At 37.1% G+C, this 21,169-nt stretch overlaps 1 protein-coding gene and 1 non-coding gene across 3 annotated transcripts in view; one reads left to right on the top strand and one right to left on the bottom strand.

The window, feature by feature from the left end:
* The window catches only part of YES1 (YES proto-oncogene 1, Src family tyrosine kinase), an 86,855-nt gene that overhangs the window by 42,402 nt on the left and 23,284 nt on the right, over positions 1-21,169 (bottom strand). The gene's annotated exons all lie outside the window — the stretch shown is intronic.
* On the top strand, positions 11,685-11,788 carry LOC122232898. Its single transcript, XR_006210290.1, has one exon. It is a non-coding gene; the product is annotated as a U6 spliceosomal RNA (small nuclear RNA).

Genomic DNA, 21,169 nt, shown 5'->3' with positions numbered 1-21,169 from the left:
GGGACCTATCATCCTTCCCATCAAAATCTACTCTTCCTTCTCTGTCACCCATGTTTCAACAAATGTAAGTATATACTGCCTTAGACACCTGACAGTCATTCTTAACTCATACTCCATATATCCAATCAGTCACCAGGAGCTGCTCATACTACACTGAAATCTCCAAAATTCTTCTACTTCTCCTTCAACTATTTACTACTTCCCTTGGGTACTAATCACTGTCTGTATTATTGCAAAAGCTTCCTTTACTATCTCTGTACTTCTAGTGTCACCATTTCTCCAGTCTTTTCTGGCTATAGTGTGAAGATGTGTTTTCTACAAAGAAAATCTGATTAAGAGTGTGAAACTAAATAAAGGAAACCTCATTTAAAATGGAGTCAGGAGGCCGGAAGAGGAGCCTTCCAGCCCCACCACTTGTCCTCAACCACAGGCCCCAACAGGAAGAAACATACATTGCATTCCCAACAAGAAGAAGGCCACTTTACTTCTCCGAGAGGAGGGAATTTCTCCTTGACCAGTAACAAGCTCAACCAACAGAAAAATACCACAACTCAGTCAATGAGAAACCATCACCATATCTGAACTCTCACTTCCTCCAAAGGACTTTTGTTCAACTTCCAACTTCCTCCTTTTCTCTAGAAAGTAAAGTTCTTCTTTGATCTCAACTTGCCCCAAATTGCAATGCTAGGCTATTCCCAGATAAACCCATTTTCCTGGACAAAGTAACTGACAGTTTTAAAGGTTAACAGGAGCCTTCAATGACCCCAACCCCCTCCTGCTCCCAAAAATAAAGTCCAAACCCCTTAATATGAACCAGAAGACCCCGCAGGGTTTGTTTTATTTACCTCTCCTGGCTCATCTCTTTACATTAATCCCCTACATTCTATGCTCCCTACATACTCAATTTCTTTTAGATCTTCAAATGCACTATGTTCTCTTCATAAATGCTAGGCACAATCTACCTTTCCTTATGCTTGATTTATAACTACCTAACCTTCAGGCTTTAGCTTAAACATTCGAGGAATCTTCTCTGACCTCTCAAGTGGTCTTACATCACATTTTATTCTCTCCCACCACCATTTACTATGCTGAACTGTCACTGCCTATTTGTCTCTATCCTCCTCTGAACTGTAAATTCTGGGACAGCAATTTTTTTGTCTCTATTGTAGCTTGGCCTACCATCTACCCCACAGCTGATATCCAGTATTTTTAGAGTGAATGAGTAAGCACTAACTTTGGAGTTAGACCTACATTTCAATCCTGCTTCTGTCACTTATTAGCTACTGTGATCCTTTATCAAATTACTTAAATTGCTCCTAAACCCAAGCTTCCTCTTTTTGCGAGGATTAATAATACCTATCTTGCAAGGTTGTGACAAGTAACTGACATTATATAGAGAGCAGCTAACACATACCTGAACAAAAGGCAAGTGTTTGCTTTGGTTAAGACTCTTCCGGCTATAAGGACAGGATCTGACTAGAGGTAGCTTAAACAAAACAGAGTATTTTTATAAAGCCTCAGGAGTTTCACATGCAATTCAAAGTCATAAAGAAAAACTAGAACCAGGAACTTAAGTAATAAAATGTAAATTTATTTGCTTTCCTTTTCCTGGTCCTTCTGTCTGCCCCATTTCCAACCCTTTCCTCCCCATCTTCTCCTCCCCTCCCTATTTATGCATCTCTTTCCTCCTTCCCTCTTGTGTGTTTGTCTCAGTCTCTGCCCATCCTTCACCTCTGCTACCCTGTTCATCTACTTCATTCTTGTCTCCTGTGGCAGAATGACTTTTTTGATTCTTTACAGGGTAGAAGATGGCTGCCAATAGTTCCAGAGTTATGGATCTTCATTTTAGAGCTACACAGAGGGATTTTAAGTATCAACTTCAAATTCCTAAAGAACTCTAGCCCACACTGGGTCAGCTGTCTGCATGTGGCTCAATCCCCTCCAGCTAGGAGGTAGGATCACCACTGAAACATGACAGATGGGGAAGGTCTCAGAAAATGAAGGAGTTAAAGCAATCAAAACACTAGGGGCTTATTACTCCATCCATTAAGTAAACACTATTAATGCTTCACAAGAATTATTTAAGTGAATTAGCTCCAATAAGAATATATTAGTAATTAGTCAAGTTTTAAGTGACACTTAAAGAAGTGTCATTAAAGATTTTAATGAATGGAAAATGTGGTATCAACATGAAACATGTAAAAAGGATTATCCTCTTTATTTTTAACTTTCTGAACTTCTGATCTGAACAGTTAATGGTGCAAAACAGACTACAAATATACTTATTTTTTAATATAAAAGAAAAAGATTTAAAGATATTCTAAGAAAGTTTCAAATTGTACAGCACACTTTTAGCTAGAGACCCAAACAGAGCTGGGAAAAGATCTCAAAAACACTTTTTAAATTTTGAATTAGCACGTATCTTGTTCCAAACTGAACAGAAAAGAAAACCTTATATAAAGTGGGATAAACGTTTGGGAAAAATCATCACATAACCTTTTATAGCTCCGTAGCAGTAAGTATAGATCCAATGTTATAACGAAACTAAATCTGAGAGCTCAACTTAGTTGAATTGGAAAAATCAGCATAAAACATTAAGGAGGGAGTTAATATATCTACTTCCCTACCTGCACATAGATTTTTCTAACCTTCTATACATATCATTTACTGGTTAATTTTTTACCTGATACTAATATTTGTAATATACAACTAATGAAGTTTTTTTAGCTGTTTAATAATAAACAAAATACAGATGCTATTTAAAGGAAACAAGAATGGTAAAATTACTGAGTCTTCCCAAATTTCTTATTGGCAAAAAATGTCCATTTTGAGATATACATATTTTGTCACGTATGTGGCCAAAACTTTTCTTATTAATAATGGCTTGTATCTCCGTGAGTTCGAGCCCCGCGTCGGGCTCTGGGCTGATGGCTCAAAGCCTGGAGCCTGCTTCCGATTCTGTGTCTCCCTCTCTCTCTGTCCCTCCCCCGTTCATGCTCTGTCTCTGTCTGTCTCAAAAATAAATAAACGTTAAAAAAAAAATTAAACAAAAAAAATAATGGCTCGTATCTTCAATGGTTACTGTCTAGACTAAATAAGTTAGTGCATCCATCACCTTTTTACTTTATATACATCTGCTATTTAAATTTTAATATGTGATCATGGAGGAAATTTGCAGTTACAAAGAAAAGAAAAATTCCCCTTAGCTATGTAACCTAACACATTTTCAGGTCCTAGGAATTAGGATGTGGATTTTTAGGGGAAGCCATAATTCTGCTTGCCACAGTGCCTATATCTGTAATCAATACGTTGCCAAAATAATATTGACCTATTAGGGTTTAGACGGTGAACATGTTTTGGCTCGAGATGTATCATGTGTTCGTTAATTATGTACTAAGGAACATAACTTTTCTAAATTAGGAGACCGGTTTAATTTACTTAGCACTTCAAAGCAAAACCAAGTGGTTGAGTCCATCTAGTTAACTCCCTTATACAAGTGGGTCTTAGAGGGAAATAAGCCAATTAAGAGATACTATCTTCCTCTTCCCTTATCAAACCTCTGAAGTACTAGCCCTGGTGGGGGAGAAAAAGGAACAAGTAAAACTGGCCTTGTTCTAAGTGCCTGGAAGGAGACAAAAGCATTGTAAAAGGCCTGAATCCTGGTAACAGGGCTGTGACTGGCATTACCATAAGCCTGTTCAGATGACATTGAATCCAACTGTTCTTCAAGGCCCCGTAATGAGAATTCGACAGGAAGCTGGTCTCAGCAGAGCAATTACCAAGATTATCAGGAATTTAAAGATGGGTGACTTCCTTTGTTACAACACCAAAACAGGGAGGCATTCCCCCCCCCAGAAGATTCCCCCCCCCCCCAGAAGAGAGAAGGGTACTTGATACAAGTACTTAATTTGGGTGAATTATTTGTGAATTAGCTTACTCTAATAGGATTTATCTGTAAACCCCCAAATCAATGCTCATGGCACTTTTGTGGTTATTTGCAGACATGTGCAGGGCTGTGAAAAATTTAAGTTGCCAGACCCACATATCCCAAGCTCAGGTCAAACAAGGCTCTTATACTGTAAATGACTGTCCTTTCTGCAGTCTATCTAGTGTCACTTTTTGTATGTGTGTTTTGTTGGTGATGTCACAGTTTCAATTGGCCCGCAGGTGTTAGTGCTAAAGTGCTGTCTAGGGTTCCTAAACCAAGAAGGCTGTGGTGTGCCTATTCGGGCATCAGTTACAGTGCTATTTGTGAATTCAATGTTAATGAGTCAACAGAACACATTAAAGATGTCACACATGGAACAGAAGTACACATGAAACAAGATTATGAATTGATCGGTTGACAACAATGTTGTAACCAGAGGCCCACAGGAACCTAACCTTGTATTTCCTCTAGGAACAATGATCAGTACGCACTAATCCAGTATTCAAGTGACTTCTAAACATAACTACTGCAAATGACAACTGACTATATATGAATACTTCAACAGACAAGATTTCTAGGAGCCAAAAATTACACTTTTTCAAAGTTGTAATACATACTGTCAAATTTCCCTCTAATAATAAATTTTTAAAAGAAAAATCTAAAATGCTACTTTTAAAAGTATAGCTTGTTTGTTCTATTTTTAAATTATGTCTTTAAATGAATTTAAGCTCCCAAGAATATCCAAACCACTTTTGCATTTTTAAGTGAATTAAAATTCTTCAATTGTTACATTTTATTGTTTTGCCCCAACAGTTAAAGTATTGAATTTACTAACCATGTACCTAGTTATCAATTATAAAACAAAAACCAATGTGAGCAAATTGAGAACAAGTGGTTATGACATTCATGTTATATGAACATATGAATATATTAAATACATATTTAATAATGCACACATTCACTATATTTCAAAAGGTTTTGATAAATAAGTGAATAAAGGAAAAACTAAACACAACACACCAAGAAGTAGTCTGATTAAGCATGTACGGTAATAAAACAACTTATGAACTGAATTACAATCTAGTAAAAAATAATGCATTTCTCTTAATTAGATAATGACAGCCACAAAAACAACAGATGACACTTAATGAACAGTTACTACATTATAGCCACTGTGCTTAATATTTAAAATGGCTTATCTCATTTAAGTCTCAAAATACCCTGAAAAACAACTGCAGTTATTTTCCTTACTGATGGATGTAGAACCCAACCAAGGTCATACAGCAAGTGAGGGAGTAAGACTCCAGAGCTCCAGTGGCTTACCAGCATCAAACTGAACATATTTAAAGCCTCAAGCTGTACAAACATGTCTCCATAGTAGCCTCAGGTATTTATTAAAAATGGAAGATTCATGATCTCAGTCCAGGTTTAGTGAATTAGAATTTCTAGAGGTAGAATTTAGGAGTCTACATTTCAACAAGACATCCCAGGTGATGAGCAGCAACAGTGACATTTGAGAGCCACCACTTTTAAATATACTACTGACCCCTTATTCCTATGCTAGAAGCACACTATAACCAGGAAATATTGTGCCTTCTCCATCTCCTCTGTGTCTCTGTTCATATTATCAGCTCCCTCTGGAATGTTTTATTTATTCTTCAAAACATACTTAAATCCCACCTCCACCAAGCCTTCACTGAATGTGTGTTTCTCTTCTCTTGATCTGCCACTGAACTTTAAACCTCCAATACAAAATTTCTCTCAGGTCTATAGTAGTAGCACATTTAATTGATAAACAAGAGAGAGCAGTTTCCTTTTTATCTCCTAAAAAGCTTAATTAATTAACATGGTGCCTTGCCTGGAGTAGACATAATTTTTTCTTTTAAAGTTTGTGGGACTTGACCCAAAAGATAAATACTAGTCAACAAAGTAATGTTTAAGTCTGACTTCTTAAACGGAAGGGAGTGTAGATAAAAAGACTGTATATAAAACAAATAAAAATAAATTTAACCCATAGTAACTTAACATGTATCAGGCTAATTTACTAGTTACCTACATCTCCTTTAAGCTCTAAAGAGTTGATAATGCTTATGACTTCAAAAACTGCTCTAGCCTCACAATGTCAGTATAAAGTGGGTGACAAGAAAATAGCAGCTATATGAGAAAGGCAAAATGCATGGTGACCATTTCCAGACACTTCTGACATCATCATATCAGTTCAGGGTGGCAACAGCAATTGACAATATTAGTTTTCTGCATCACTTAACATTTAGCAATAGCCATTACTTCCATGAAGAAATACTACAGATATTTGAATACATTAAATTTAAAGGAAGAAAGTATTTGATACATATCAAGTTTTTATATAGTTGAGCTCCATGGACCATATCTATATCATAAAATCATATGTATCTGCATGACATGTGTTCTGAAAAACTTCATTCCATCTACAATTTAATCTCCAAAAAATATGAATTTGCCTGCTTTTACTTTTTTAAGTAAAAAAATTAATGTGCAAACACTGTGAATCTGATGAAGCTGTTGCATTAAAATGAGACAAAGATCAGGGTGCTTCGTGGCTCAGTCAGTTGAGGGTTGGACTTTTGGCTCTGATTCTGTGTTTCCCTCTCTCTCTGCCCCTTCCCTGCTCAGTCTCTGTCTCTCTGTCTCCAACTCTCTCTCGAAAAATAAATTTTTTTTTTTAAATTTAAAAAGATAGGAGACCTAAACAAATCAATAAGCAAGAAAATACTTAAAACCTTTTCCAAAAATCAATTACAAAAGCATGTATTTAAATTTTCTGACCCTTACATGAATAAATTAGTCCTATGCTCTTTAATCTCTTCAGAAGCATTCAGGAAAAAGCTTCCTGCTTATTTTTTGCTGATAGCCCAACGCTGACAGAGTTGATCCGGTGTCTCTATGGAGCCAAAAAGTTGGGGGAACAAGGACAAGATCTAGTGAAGAGGTTCTGAGTCAGGTAAATCTCCCCCCACCCCACCCCCCCGCCAAGAATCCTCTTTTGAACTGCTAGCAAATACTGGCATTACTTAGTCACCAGCTAATTAGTTTTCCTGGGGAAGTAACTGCACTGAAAATCCCTAATATTCTATAACCACCAAGGACCAGCAGCAGTATCCTCTCCTCTCCCACTATATTTGATCACCAAGTATAGTTTTGTTCTTGTTTTTCAAATTTAGAGTGTAGGACAACTCCAAAAATGCAGTGCAAATAATAATGTATATTTTTCTACTTTCTAATCTTAAAATATATCTAATTTGTCTTTCAGTTTTTCTAACTTTTGATATAAAGATTCATCAAAGAGAGAAGTTCTGGCCATTTGTCTTTTAGACATTTCAATTTTCTTGGTTTTAGTATTGTTTCAACAGACATTCTGAGTTATCAAATACCTCCTTCCCAACCACTCCTAACAGAGTAATAGGTGCCAGAAGAATGCTAGGGCCAAGGAGCTCTAGCACAGAACTCCTGAAGACCCTCAGAATTTCCTAACTGGTAAGAGCAATAAAGGAGAAAGGAACACCTTTTGTTATTCATTAGAGGCCCCTTTCAACCACACCTGAGTTTACAGTAATGTAGTAATTTTTGGAAAGCCCCTGAGGGTAGAGGGGCCAACCATGAGTGGACTTTCAAGCCCACCACACACTCCCACCTAAGGGAAGGGAAAAGAAGCTGGACGTTGAGCTAATAACCAAAGGTCAGTGATTTAACCATTTATGCCTATGCAAATAAGGCTCCATAAAAATCCTAACTGAAAGGGTTTAGGGGTGCCTGGGTGGCTCAGTTGGTTAAGTCTGACTTCAGCTCAGGTCATGAACTCGTGGCTCATGAGTTCAAGCCCTGTGTCAGATCCTGTGCTGACAACTCAGAGCCTGGAGCCTGCTTTAGATTCTGTGTCTCCCTCTCTCTCTGCCCCTCCCCCACTTGCACTTTGTCTGTCTCTCAAAAAATAAACAGTTAAAAAAAAAAAAAAAGAAAGAAAGCTTCAGAGACCTTCCACGTTGGTGAACATGGGTAGAGGTGCCAGGAGGGTGGCTTACCTGGAAGTCCATGCCCTTTTCCACATACTTTGCCTTATGTACCTCTTCACCTGGCGGATCCCTGAGTTGTACTCTTTTATAATAAACCATTAATCTAGCAAGTGAACTATTTTCCTAAATTTTATTAGCCATTCTAGCAAATTACCAAACTGAGGGGGAAGTTACCAGAACTTCCAAAACTGTCCCAGTTGGACAGAAACTGTGGGTAATGTGAGGGTCTACTATTTGCAACTGGCACCCGACGTTAGGACTGGGAGAACAGTCTTAAAACACTTAGCCCTTAATCTTTAGGACCTAAAGCTAACTCCAGGTAAACAGTGTGAGAATTGAACTGAAGAACGCCCAGCTGGTGTTGAAAACTTAACTGGTGTGGGAAAATCCCCACACATCTGTTGACCAGAGTATTCTCAGGGTACTGTACAGAGGAAACAGTTTTCCTTTAGCGCGTGTTTTTTTTTTTCTTTTTCTTTTCATTACTATACTGGACAGTACTCATAACCACCGTTTATGCTTCTCTACTAAAAAAAAAAGATGCAGTTTATTGTCAGAATGTAAGAATAGTTTTTTACTAGCATGTCTATTCATACCATTAATTAATTGTATTAAAAAATGTGTGGGGCGCCTGGGTGGTTCAGTCGGTTAAGCGTCCGACTTCGGCTCAGGTCATGATCTCGCGGCCTGTGGGTTCGAGCCCCGCGTCGGGCTCTGTGCTGACAGCTCAGAGCCTGGAGCCTGTTTCAGATTCTGTGCCTCCCTCTTTCTCTGACCCTCCCCTGTTCATGCTCTCTCTCTCTCTCTCTCTCAAAAATAAATAAAACATTAAAAAAAATTATTAAAAAAAAAAAAACGTGAAGAGGCATGCCTGGGTGGCTCAGTTGGTTAAGTGTCCGACTTCAGCTCAGGTCATGATCTCACAGTCTGTGAGTTCGAGCCCCGTGTCAGGCTCTGTGCTGACAGCTCGGAGCCTGGAGCCTGCTTCAGATTCTGTCTCCATCTCTCTGCCCCTCCCCTGCTCGCGCTCTGTCTCTCTCTCTCTCTCTCTCAAATATAAAAAATAAAACATTTAAAAAATTTAAAAAAAAAAGGAGTCGATGCTCCTTGGATAACTGGCTACAGCAAGGTAAGTTCAAGATGAACCTAGGACATCTCACACTAAAAAAAATAAAGTAGTACTCAAAAAATCATGGGAATATATCAAAAGTACATAGGAGCCATCTTGAAGATCTTGCTGGCCAAAAATAGAATAAATTTGAGCATCAAAATAAATAAGGATACTAATAACCTTTTGACTAAAAAAATATATAAATCATTCTAATAATAAACAAATGAGGAAGGAAAGGTTTTCTCTTTCAGAATCTCAACTAACACATGTAGAAGGAATCATAGAATTAGGAAAGTATTATTTTGCAACCAATGCTGCAGTAATCAATTCAGGCAAAACTCACTGATGATTGAGCTAAAACTATTTCCCCACATATTATTTATTAATTTTTTAAACATTTTTTTAATGTTTACAGTACTGTTGTACTTTATTTGAGTTTGGGAATTCTTTTTTTTTATTTTTTATTTTTTTAATGTTTATTCATTTTTGAGAGACAGAGACAGCATGAGCAGGGAAGAGGCAGAGAGAGGGAGACACAGAATCTGAAGCAGGCTCCAGGCTCTGAGCTGTCAGCATAGAGCCCGACACAACGCTTGAACTCACGATCTGTGAGATCATGACCTGAGCCGAAGTCAGATGCTCAACTGACTGAGCCACTCAGGCGCCCCCATTACTTATTAATTTAAAAGAGAAAAATGCTAACTTCATGGTGAAGAAGCCTGACAGATATCACCTACCTAAGTGGTTAATACTGCCAATACTGGGGCAGACTAACATAGAGTGCTTCTTGATGGGCTATACTAGGAAGGCCACAATCCCTTTTATATAGCATTCCTGCCCTAAATTCATCATCTGAATCTAATCATGAGAAACATCTGACAAATCCTAAGGTACACTGTACAAAACATGTAGCCTGACTTCAAAAATACGAACATCTGAAAGACAAGGCTGAAGAACCGTGCAAATTAAAGAAGACTAAAAGATAGGACAACTAAATGCCGGGGATTAGATTCTGGATTTTTGTTATAAGGAAATTACGAGGACAACTAGGAAACTATCCATTATGGACTACTGTGTTTAGTTTCTTAGGGCTTCTGTAAAAAAATACCTATGTCTATATCTATGTCTGTATCTATGTCTATGTCTATGTCTATATCTATATCTATATCTATCTATACATCAAGGGACTAGCAGGGCCATGTTCCCTTTGAAACTCTGGACAGAATCTTTTCTTGCCTCCTCCTAGCTTCTGATTATTGCTGGCAATTCTTGAGGTTCCTTGACTTGTGGCTGGACCATTCCAACCTCTGCTTCTGTTGTCACATAGCATTTTCCTCTTCTTATAAGGACACTGGTCATATTGGATTAGGGCCCATCCTAATTTGGTATGAATTCATTTTAACTTGATTATATCTACAACTACCCTATTTCCAGATAAGGTCACATTCACAGGTACTGGGGGTTAGGACTTAAAACTATCTTTTGGGAGAACACAACTCAACCTACAACTGTGTGTTAGATAACTGTTTAATAGTGATGTTAAAGTTTCTGAATTTAATAATTGTACTGTGGTTACATAAGAAAATGTCCCTGTTTTTAGAAAATACACACTGAAGTACTTAAGGGTAATAAGACATGATCTTTCCAACTAACTTTCAAATAGGGGAGTAGGGAGAGTGGGAATACCCACAGGCATATACACAGAGTGGGAATAATAAAATCAAACATAACAAAAGGTTAACAATTGGTAAATCTGGGTGAGGGAGACCTAGATGTTCTTTGTACTGTTCTAGCAACTCTTCTGTAACTTTGAAATTATTTCCCAATAACAAGGTGTTTTGGGTTTTTTAATGTTTACTTATTTTTGAGAGAGAGACAGAGCATGAGCAGGGAAGGGCTGAGAGAGAGGGAAACAGAATCTGAAGCAGGCTCCAGGCTCTGAGCTGTCAGCACAGAGGCTGATGCAGGGCTCGAACTCATGGACTGGGAGATCATGACCTGAGACGAAGTCAGATGCTGAACCAACTGAGCCACCCAGATGCCCCAACAAGGTTTTTTTTCAAACCACACACAAAATAACATCTACAAGTAAGTTTATCGAAAAGCATTTTGAGTCTATATTACAAAAATAAAACTCCTGGACTATAAAGAACCTCATTAAGTGGAAACCTATAACTTTTTTTTTTTTTTTTTTTTTTAAGTATGGGGCTCAATACTGGGCTTGAATCCACCACCCTGAGATTAAGACCTAAGATGAAATCAAGAGTGAGACACTTAAGTCACCCAGACACCCCAGAATCATATAACTTTTTAGATGGTAAGAGTCATAATTAAAAGATGTCCATTCTTCCTAAATAAACCTAAATCATTAACATTATCTAAATCAAAATCACAATGAAGCTCATACGGACAAGTATACGCATAAAACTAGCTGAGAAACTTTTAGAATTACTAGTAAATTCCAACCTCATGGTTAACAGCACAGGCTATGGAGTTAGAGAGCTGATTACAGTCCTAGCTTGTATGTGAATAAATGTAATTTCTCACAGCCTACATCTTCATCTGTAAAAATACGGATATTAAGAATACTAACTCAGTGTTCACTTTGGCAGTACATATACTAAAATTGGAAAGATACAAAGATTAGCAAAGCCCCCAGATAAGGATGAAATACAAATTTGTGAAGTATTCCATATTTAACAAAAAGAAAGAAAATTATTTCATTAAATAAAATGGCTACATGTCAGAATATTTAAGCCAGATTTTTAAAAGAAAAATAGAGTTTTGTGAGAAATGAATTAGTTAAAATATGATAAAATATTTATCATTTTGACTGGAACACAGGCAATACTCAACTGAACGAATACTGAACTAGCTGCTGTTCTTGCTGTTGTTATCATGGTCCTCATCATCAAGCTATGTGGTACTAGCATAGGAATAAACAAGCAAATATCTGGAAAAGAAGGAAAGCTCAGAAACAGGCCTTTGAATAAATGAATTTGTGAATGCTCTAAAGGTAGCATTCTGAATCCATGGCAAAAGGATAGATTTAATAAAAAGCACTGGTGAGCTACATCCTGAGGGGGGAAAAAAAAAGAGGGAGAGAATTGGATTCTTATCTCACAACATATATAAATTGCAGAGTTCCAGAGTAAAGAGTTAAATTACTTGCAATCTAGGACAAGACAAAAACCTACAGACAGAATTTTTTAAATGATCATCAGCTGTGGAAAGCATCCTTAAAACACAAAATCCAGAAGTTATAAAAAGGAAGTTATTTTTAATACTTTTTTAAAGGTAAAATGAAAAAATATTAGATGAAAAGACAAGCAAAGATATGGAGAAAGTGTTTGCAACATAGATACAAAGAATATCCATACAATATAAAAATACCTAAAAATCTATAAGAAAAAGAACCCAATAGCAAAATTGTCAAAGGTTATAAACAAGCACTTTACCACATGGAAAAATGCACAGTCACTTTCAATTGAAAAAGCAAATTACAATAATTTTAAGGTATCTTCATTCACACACATAACTAACAAAAATAAAACAAGGTTTGCAGATACTGTGAGATAAACAAACATACTTATATATTCCAGTTCAATCTGCCTTAACAACAGCAACAACAAATATGGAAATACATAACAGGAGCTTTGAACCCGTTACTATCCCTGGCTCTGAATATCATCAAAAAGATAAACAGCAATGCCAATTATGCCATTAGAAGACTTAATTACTAAAAAAAAAAAAGAAAGAAAGAAAGAAAGAAAGAGAGAGAGAGAGAGAGAGAGAGAAAAGAAAAAGAGACTTAATTACAGAAAAGGGAACATAAAACAGACCCAAAAAAAGGCAGTAGAAAAGGAATCACTGACCTTTACTGCTAGAAAGTAAGCTCATCAGGTCCACCCACTCACCCACAGTAAAGTACCACTAACAGATGACCTAGATACATTTATTTACCCAAACTCAAAGATGGCTCAATAATTCAATAAAGCACTTCTTCTTTATAAGCTTACAATTATTTATAAATGGTAACGTTAATAAACTGTTACAGAATTTTAAACAGGCATCAAAAGCAACTTTCAGTGTCTGCATTTATGAAAATTCACCTTATTTAAGGCATCATTTAGTCAATTTTCTTTTTTTTCTTTTTCAAGATGTCTCCCTGTCTCTGTGATTTCTCTATTAACTGGGGCCCCGATAATATCAGAAATGTCTTTCAGAACCTTCAGACAGAATTCTCCTGGACCTAGAAACTTGAAATCAACTGAAGCTAGATGCCCTCTTACCATCTATTATCTACTTACTTTCTTACTCTCTTTTCTAGCTTTGCTAACTTAAGGAGCATCTTCTTGTTACAGAAGTCAGGAGATAAAAAGAAGACATGCTAGATGTTTCCTGTTATCTATTATTTCAACTTTCCTGGATCTGTGGCTTCCCTTTTAACTTGCAGCTTTGAATTTATTTCTAAGAATCATCTATGTTGTCATTAGTTTTCTTTCTACTAGGCATCAATCATTCTAAAAATCCTATTCATCCTCTAACAATATCCTAAAAGGTTCTTGACCCCCTCTTCTACTTGAGTTCTATTAGGAGTTCCTCCTTCTGATCTGAGGGGGAGGGGCACGGAGAGGGGGAGAAAGAGTCTCAAGAAAGCTCCGCAAGGTAGCTCCAGTGAGGAGCCTGATGCAGGGCTCAAACTCAGTTCATGACCAGAATCAAAGTCAGATAGTTAACTGACTGAGCCACCCAGGTGCTCAAGTTCTAGTCATTAAAAACAAACAAACAATTAAGACCCATGGCTATGGGGATGGGGAGTAACAAGGTGAGATGGGACGGGGGGGGGGGGGGGGGGGGGGGGGGGGGGGGTTAGCTCCATCATCATTCCCATCTGCCACTATCCCCACCAAATTCTCTGATATGGCTAATTACTATCTTTTCTCAATCACTAAAAGGACTCCATAAATGCAGACACAATCCACAATTCTCCTGTGACCCCCACCCGCACCCCAAATCAGAGTGCTTCCCAAGCTTTTCATATAAAAAGCTTAGGGCATTTTTTTTAGACTTTTCATTCCTTTAGGTGGTATACTGTCCATCAGAATCTGAAATCATAGACTCTTACTGGTTGTCAAATATGTTTCCTAAAGTCTAGGGCATACATCTTAAAGTCCAGAATTACTTTCCCTGTTACTTTTTAATATAAACCCAAGACAACATGGTCCCTATACCTCTAAAAAATTTTTTCTGTAATTTGCAGATCACTTTTTTCTATTGGTCCTAATTAAGTTCAAATATCTTTATATCTTCCTTTACCACCTAAAACATGAAATTACATTTTTCCAGATGCTCTGCTTACAAAAAACAAGCTTCCAGAGGTGCTGGGATATTTGACTTTTTCCATCATTACCAGTCTGTATCTGTAATATTGTTGCCTTAAATTAAGAAGATACCATCTTGGGGCACCTAGCTGGCTGGCTCAGCCAGTAGACATGCAACTCTTGATCTTGGGGTCATGAGGGTATTAGCTAGGCATAGAGCTAACTTAAAAACAAAAAAAGATCATCTTTGTCCACACCTTTCAAATATTCTAACCATGTTTCTATAACCAAATAGTGTATTTCCATACAGATATGTAATCTTTTTAACTAATAGGTACTTTCTCTCCCCTGCTGTGGCAGAGACAACTACCTTCCACCAAAAATTCCTTTTCCCCTTCTAAGGTTGTCAATAGAAGGTAGCCCTGCCAAGGACTATTTTTCTTAGCTCTACTTACAACCAGATACATGCATATGACTCATTTACATCAACATAATGTAGGAGGAACTGATGTGTGCAGAGTTTTTAAGAAGAATGGTTGTTAGAGATATAAAATATTAAAAAAAGGAATCCCTTTATTGTATGTATTTTTCTTATTGGTCTTTAACATTTACCACTCACTGCCAAATCATACTTGCTTCTCCATCGGACTCCAGTACAATGTTTATCTGAATTCGTCCAGAGCACTGATGCCACTAGTCTAGCTTTAGGCCTGCCACTCCAAGGAGTCCGGAGTAAGAAGCATCTGCGGTTACTGTATGAGTTTCCAGTGAGAAGCTATTTGTTGACATTTCTTTTTCCCATGCCCATGGTAAACAAACATTGTTGGCAGACTGTTACACTGTCATACATTTTAAAACATTTAATAAGTGCCTACTAAGGTTCCAGATGCTTGGGGTAACCTCTGTACCAAAACAAAGATTCCTCCCTACCTCCATGGAGCTTATATTCTAGCGGCAGCCACTCACTCCCATCACTTAGTCTTGGCACTACAGTTTAAAACTTATCTGCCAACACACTTATGTAGACTTAATAAACCCGGGCAATGATAGAACTGTTGCAGTAATGTGTGAAGGAGTTGTACTGTAGATATTCTATGTGGGATAATAATGCTACAAAATCAAGCCAGCATTCCTATTAGAAAACAATGCTCCAGCTTATTAAAGAGGACAAAGGGTACATTCTTACATACAACTGAAGAAATAAAAGGAAGCCAAAGAAAAAAGGCTTCTAAGGTGGTTAAGGAAATCTGTCAATAGAATCAGACACTGTGGTAAATGAGTAGCAAACAGAATTTCCATTTGGAGTGTTAGATGAGACTTTTGATCCAGAGGTAAAGAATTCATATAACAATAACATTTCTAGGAACAAGCCAGCATGGAAGAATCCCACTGTTTCCTTCAGAAGGAAGTGAAGCTTTGAATGGTTGTTGAGTCTGTACCAAGGTGTAAAAACTGCCATCTTATTGACAGGGAAAATTAGACAGTGTACTCTCTTTCTGCAGAATATCTGAAATGTGATGGAGAACCATTCAGACAATGCAGACCTTCCATCTATTTCTACCAACTCATCTAAGAATAAATGATTTAATTAGTAGAAATAAAAGCAATGTCGCACAATAGAAGTTTGAGCCAGTTTTGAGTCAGAACTCATATTTGAGCATAAACTTAGGGGAGGAGGAGAGACAAGGAAAGAGAAACTGACTATATACACATGTACTCCATATACCCCTTATAAACCCAAACTTACAAAAGGAAAGCATTTGCTACACTTTAGTGTAATACCCATCTTTTGCTGGCTTTGTTCTTTTGACGAATTAAATTTAGATTAAAAAAAAAAAAAAAAGCTTCACTGGAAAAACATCCAAACACTGTCTCTTTGTTAATCTGGGTTGAACATCTTGTTATAAAAAGATAAAGAATGCTTTGGGATTAGTGTATCAGTTTTCCATTACAAAGCCAAACCTACAAAAGGAAAGCACTTGCTATAGTTTAGTGTATTAGCCCTTTTTTTCCAGCTCATATAATATCTGACCTTGATTCCTATTATGAAATATGTACCACAAAGCTACTTCAATTGAAAAGTATACATGATTGAAAATTCTCAGCCCCAATACAAATGCACAGTTTAAGGGAGAAGGAAAAAGATAAATTCCCCTTTCTTCCATAATGGCTCTTTATACCTAAGGAAGCTGTCTTATTGGAAACAGGCTTATTGTCAGATAAATTCAGTTCTAGTAACCACTAGTCCTGTGACCTCAGCCAATCACATATACTTTCTGATCCTCAGTTTCTTCACATGTAATAAATACCCATCTAATCCACAATGTTTGTGTATTTTGAAAAGGCATTTCAAATATTTAACTGTGACAATGCATATGAACTACATATGTAGAATAGCATCTGCCATAATACAGGCTTTCTTCCTTCCTTACACATTGCCTATGAGGAGTAAATGGGCGGGAAACAGAAAAAAGGGCAAAAAAGAGGAAATTATAAACTTCCACATTATATCCACTCCTCGTCTTCCCAAGCCCTTTTCTAGTTTCCACATTTTTGTTTCTCATTTCCAATCTTTTGAAACCTTCCCATTCTTCACACTGTCCTATAGGGATAGACTAGGCAGGCTTAGAGTGCCTAGAGCAAGCAGGTGAGAGAAAGCACAGACATTCCTGTACTTAAATTCAGCTTAAGAGCAAGGCTTCACTGAAAGGGTCTTGGCATCCCAATTCGAAACTCGTAACAGTGATTTTTAAATGGTGAAGGGCTGGGAAGGTGTGGAGGGAGGGTAACTCACAAGACAATGAGTTCATTCCCTGTATAATCAGAACATTCAGTAAGCCAAGTATTTCATATGTTCAAAGAGCTCAGATTTAAGAAAACAAACAAAACCTGAAAATCAATCAGAATACATTTACCAATGAAACACTATTATATCTGTTAAATGTTTATACACTCTTAATGGTCTGCCTAGAAATCTAACCAAAAAGGCTAACCTTCCAAGAAAGAATGTTTCCTGAGAAAAGATTTTGATTTTCAAAGACCTAACTGACAAACTTTGGGAACAATCTACTTATAATTTTGGTGGCTTCCCTCCCCCTTTTTATAAGATCTTTGTTGCAAACCTTAAAAAGCTAACCATTCCCTAACACCCATGCTTATCTATTTTATTCTAACTAGTAACTAAACGTGTTAAAGGGAAACATCCAGAACAATTACTCTATGTTTTTGTCAATTAAAAAAAAATAAATGTTTTAATGTTAGTGGTCATGATCATAGTGATCATAGTCATGATTATCTGTTAACTGACATCACATCTATGTGCTTCAATGAATAAAAGTTCTTATCTTTCTAATTTTACTGCAAAATAAGTCGGAAGTGTTGCTTAAAGGACTTATTTTCAAACCTGACTTCTTACAGTAAAACTTCTATATAAATGTTGTGGAACCTGCATCTGTCACACATATCTGTAATAAACTGTCTACAAAATCAAATCAAGTCTTCTGGCCTAGAGAATTAAATCAGTTTACTTGAAGCTAAAAGTATCCATTGCATATGGATCCATTAAAGTTTCAGATGTATCACACACTAATATTATCAAAAACCAGAGAAGTGTTAAACTGGATTATCACATTAAAAAGAACTACCAATCTACAAAATTTACAACAGTCTCATAATCATAGCCAGTCCCATCCAACTGTGAATTCCTAAAAGGCAGTAGTCACACTGCAATCATTTCTATACCACCAAAACCAGCACAGTATTTGTTATACCACAGGTTTAATAAATGGCCACTTGATGAGACAATACAACATTTCCTAGAGAAAAGTCCAGTGCCAAGTCTATGGGTCAGTTTTTTACTATAACCTTTATTTACCTGCTATCTAATTTTATTTCAAATTCTAGATTCTGAAACATTTCCTTAAAATGTTATCAATAGGAAAACTTCAACTGTAACAGAGCCACACATTTATATAAGGCTGAAAGAATATTAGAAACCATCTGGCCACTGTCTCTTATTTCAGATGGTGAAGCTGAGGTGCAAGGAATTTACTGAACTGACCAAGGTCAAATAGCTCTTTATTATCAAAAGTGGCATTAAAATCCAAATGGCCTTCTACCTTTTAGTCCTTTCCTTACTACACCATGTTGCCTTCTTTGCTCCTTTTCATATACCTGACAGTTATTATTTATTTTCATGTTTAATTTATTTATTGAGAGAAACAGAGAACATGCATGCGCAAGCAGGGGAGAGGCAGAGAAGGAGAGAGAATCTCAAGCAGGCTATACATGGTCAGCACAGGGCCCGATGTGGGGCTCAAGCTCACGAACTGTGAGATCATGGCCTGAGCCGAAATCAAGAGTTGGACACTTATCCAACTGAACCACACAGGAGCCCCGTGACAGTTTTTATTTTTAAAATGCCCTTATCTGTAAAATACTAATTGCCTGAGAACAAATGCAAGAAATAAATAAACTTGGCACAGGACAACTGTTAAATTATGTAGCAAAAGACACCAACTTTCTCCACTCCCATTTCTACTTAATGCTAAGAAACGGTAAACTATATTAAAAAATCAGAGAAGTGACTAGCCTCTATAATTAAAGAAAATCTAGAGTTTAATACTGGTAGGAACATAGACTGAAACCACAACAATCTTTCAGTGTTAGTGGTCAGTCCTTTCCTCTCAGTACTTCCTGTCTTCACCCACACCCCCAATAGCAGCAGACAAATCCTATAAACTGCATTCTTTCACATGCATTACATCAAGAAAATCAGGAGATTTTTTCTTTTTGTCCTTGGAAGATATGTACGTGAATGATTATAATACTGTCTCTAGTAACATGATACGACGTCAAATGCATTTTAGAAAAATCTAGGCTTTTCTTTTCTTTTTGGTGGATAGCTTGGGCTTTTTATACTCATTAATACAGTAAAAAACATTTCTTTAGAATAAACCATATTAAAGACTCGCTTAACTTCAACTAGAGAGTCTCCAGTTTATCAGAAATATCAAATTGACCTTTAAATTCACATGTCAAAGTATTTATAAACTGTGTTATAAAATCATTTTCTAAAACAAAACTTTGAGTGAAAAAATGTAAAGCATTTGTTTTAATATTAGCATATGAAAAAACACTAAGTTTTATAAAATTTTAGTAGAGGTAGATCTTAAAAATGTGTGTAAAGTCATAAATATACACAGAACCACATCTCTGCATACAATTCAAAATTTATTAAGCATTTATCCTACTAGAAACTGTTTTCAAAGATTCATATAAACCAGTTCCTTGCCATTGTTAGCATGAGGTCAAATATATCATAGTCATGGAAAGAAGTAATTATAATGTAAGGAGAATGTGCTTTCATATTGGAGTTTTGTGGGAGCACAAAGACAGGAGCCAGTACACTAGTGTTTTGCTAAGTACATGCCACAACGACAATGTGTACTTGTTCACTTTCAAGAGTACAGTCTTCGGTTAACTCTTCCTTCCTTCTGGTGATACAATTTTGAGTGCTGATTCTCCCAATGCTCCCTATTACCCATCCCAAATTAGCTAACCCCCAACCACCAAGTTCCAAAGCCAGAATTAGAATTAGCAAAAGAAACTGTCTCTGTAATTTTTCTGACAGTCATGGTAAAAGAGAGGACAAGATGCTGCTGCTCTCTGCTTAGCATGTTTATAAAATGAGCAACATTTCAGAAGAAGCAAAATTTGCCTATGGCATCTTCCAGTCTGGGGTTTGCCATATATAGCTGATAACATACCTGCGTTTGTTGAGGTCCATCTTTTTATACCCCAGGAATAAGGAAAGAACAACAGAATAAAGTAGCTAGGGTCTTGCAAAATTCAGCCAGACACAGGGGATATACCATGTGCAACTAGTTGTAGAAATAATCCCTCTTGAAGGTCTTCCACTTCCTGGGAGAAAGCAGGATGTCCAAAGAACGTGCATAGAAACTCTCCTGCCAACACCCAAACAGTAATAGCAGCAGCACTTCTAACTGACACGGTTTAAAGTAGCATGGAGTATATGTTACAAACTCCAGGGAACCTGCAGTCACATATATACACTCAAACAAGGGAAACTGAGGAGCACTGCTATCCTGGGCACTAAGGCTTGTAATTCAGTCCATCAGTATTATCCTGTACTTCGAAATTACAGGATTCTCTCTTTCCTGGAGCGAGCTTCAAGATTTTAAAGAGTAACAAGAGTAACATCAGGTGAACTCAATCCAGACCAGGATATGTTGCCATCAAGTCTGCTAGTTCCAAGACAACAGTAGTGCTGCCGCAGCCAACGATTCCTTGGCAAAGAGACATGTTAAAATGATACTGGCAGCAGCACCGGCTCTTCTTTTTCACCCTCTGCTGTTACTATAGCTCCTTTTGCTAAATCTGCCTCTGAGTTTAGACAGGAGCTGGATGGTTCATAATCACCCAGCAGCTGCAGCTGAGCAATACTCAGCCTAATTGTGGCGCTGGAGCAGCTGAGAGGAAGAAAAGCGGTAATACATACCCTACCATAGCCACACACAAACTGCTGTACACACTACCAATAAGCTACCAAGATACTTTAATAGGAGCAGGTTATTTCCTTTAAAGAAAAGCTGTTGTACTTCCCTGAAGAACTCTGGATTTGTATTAGAGATCTGTTTAAATGTGTGTGAACTGAAGGTGACCTAAGCCATGTAGAGCTCTGAACAATGGAAGATCTTAACTAAAACTTCCTGTAAATATTCATATAACAAAGCCA

This window comes from Panthera tigris, chromosome D3 (genome assembly GCF_018350195.1).
Source record: "Panthera tigris isolate Pti1 chromosome D3, P.tigris_Pti1_mat1.1, whole genome shotgun sequence".
Classification (NCBI taxonomy): Eukaryota; Metazoa; Chordata; class Mammalia; order Carnivora; family Felidae; genus Panthera; species Panthera tigris.
Note: the sequence above shows the minus strand (reverse complement) of the source record. Positions and strands in the feature narration are given on the sequence as shown.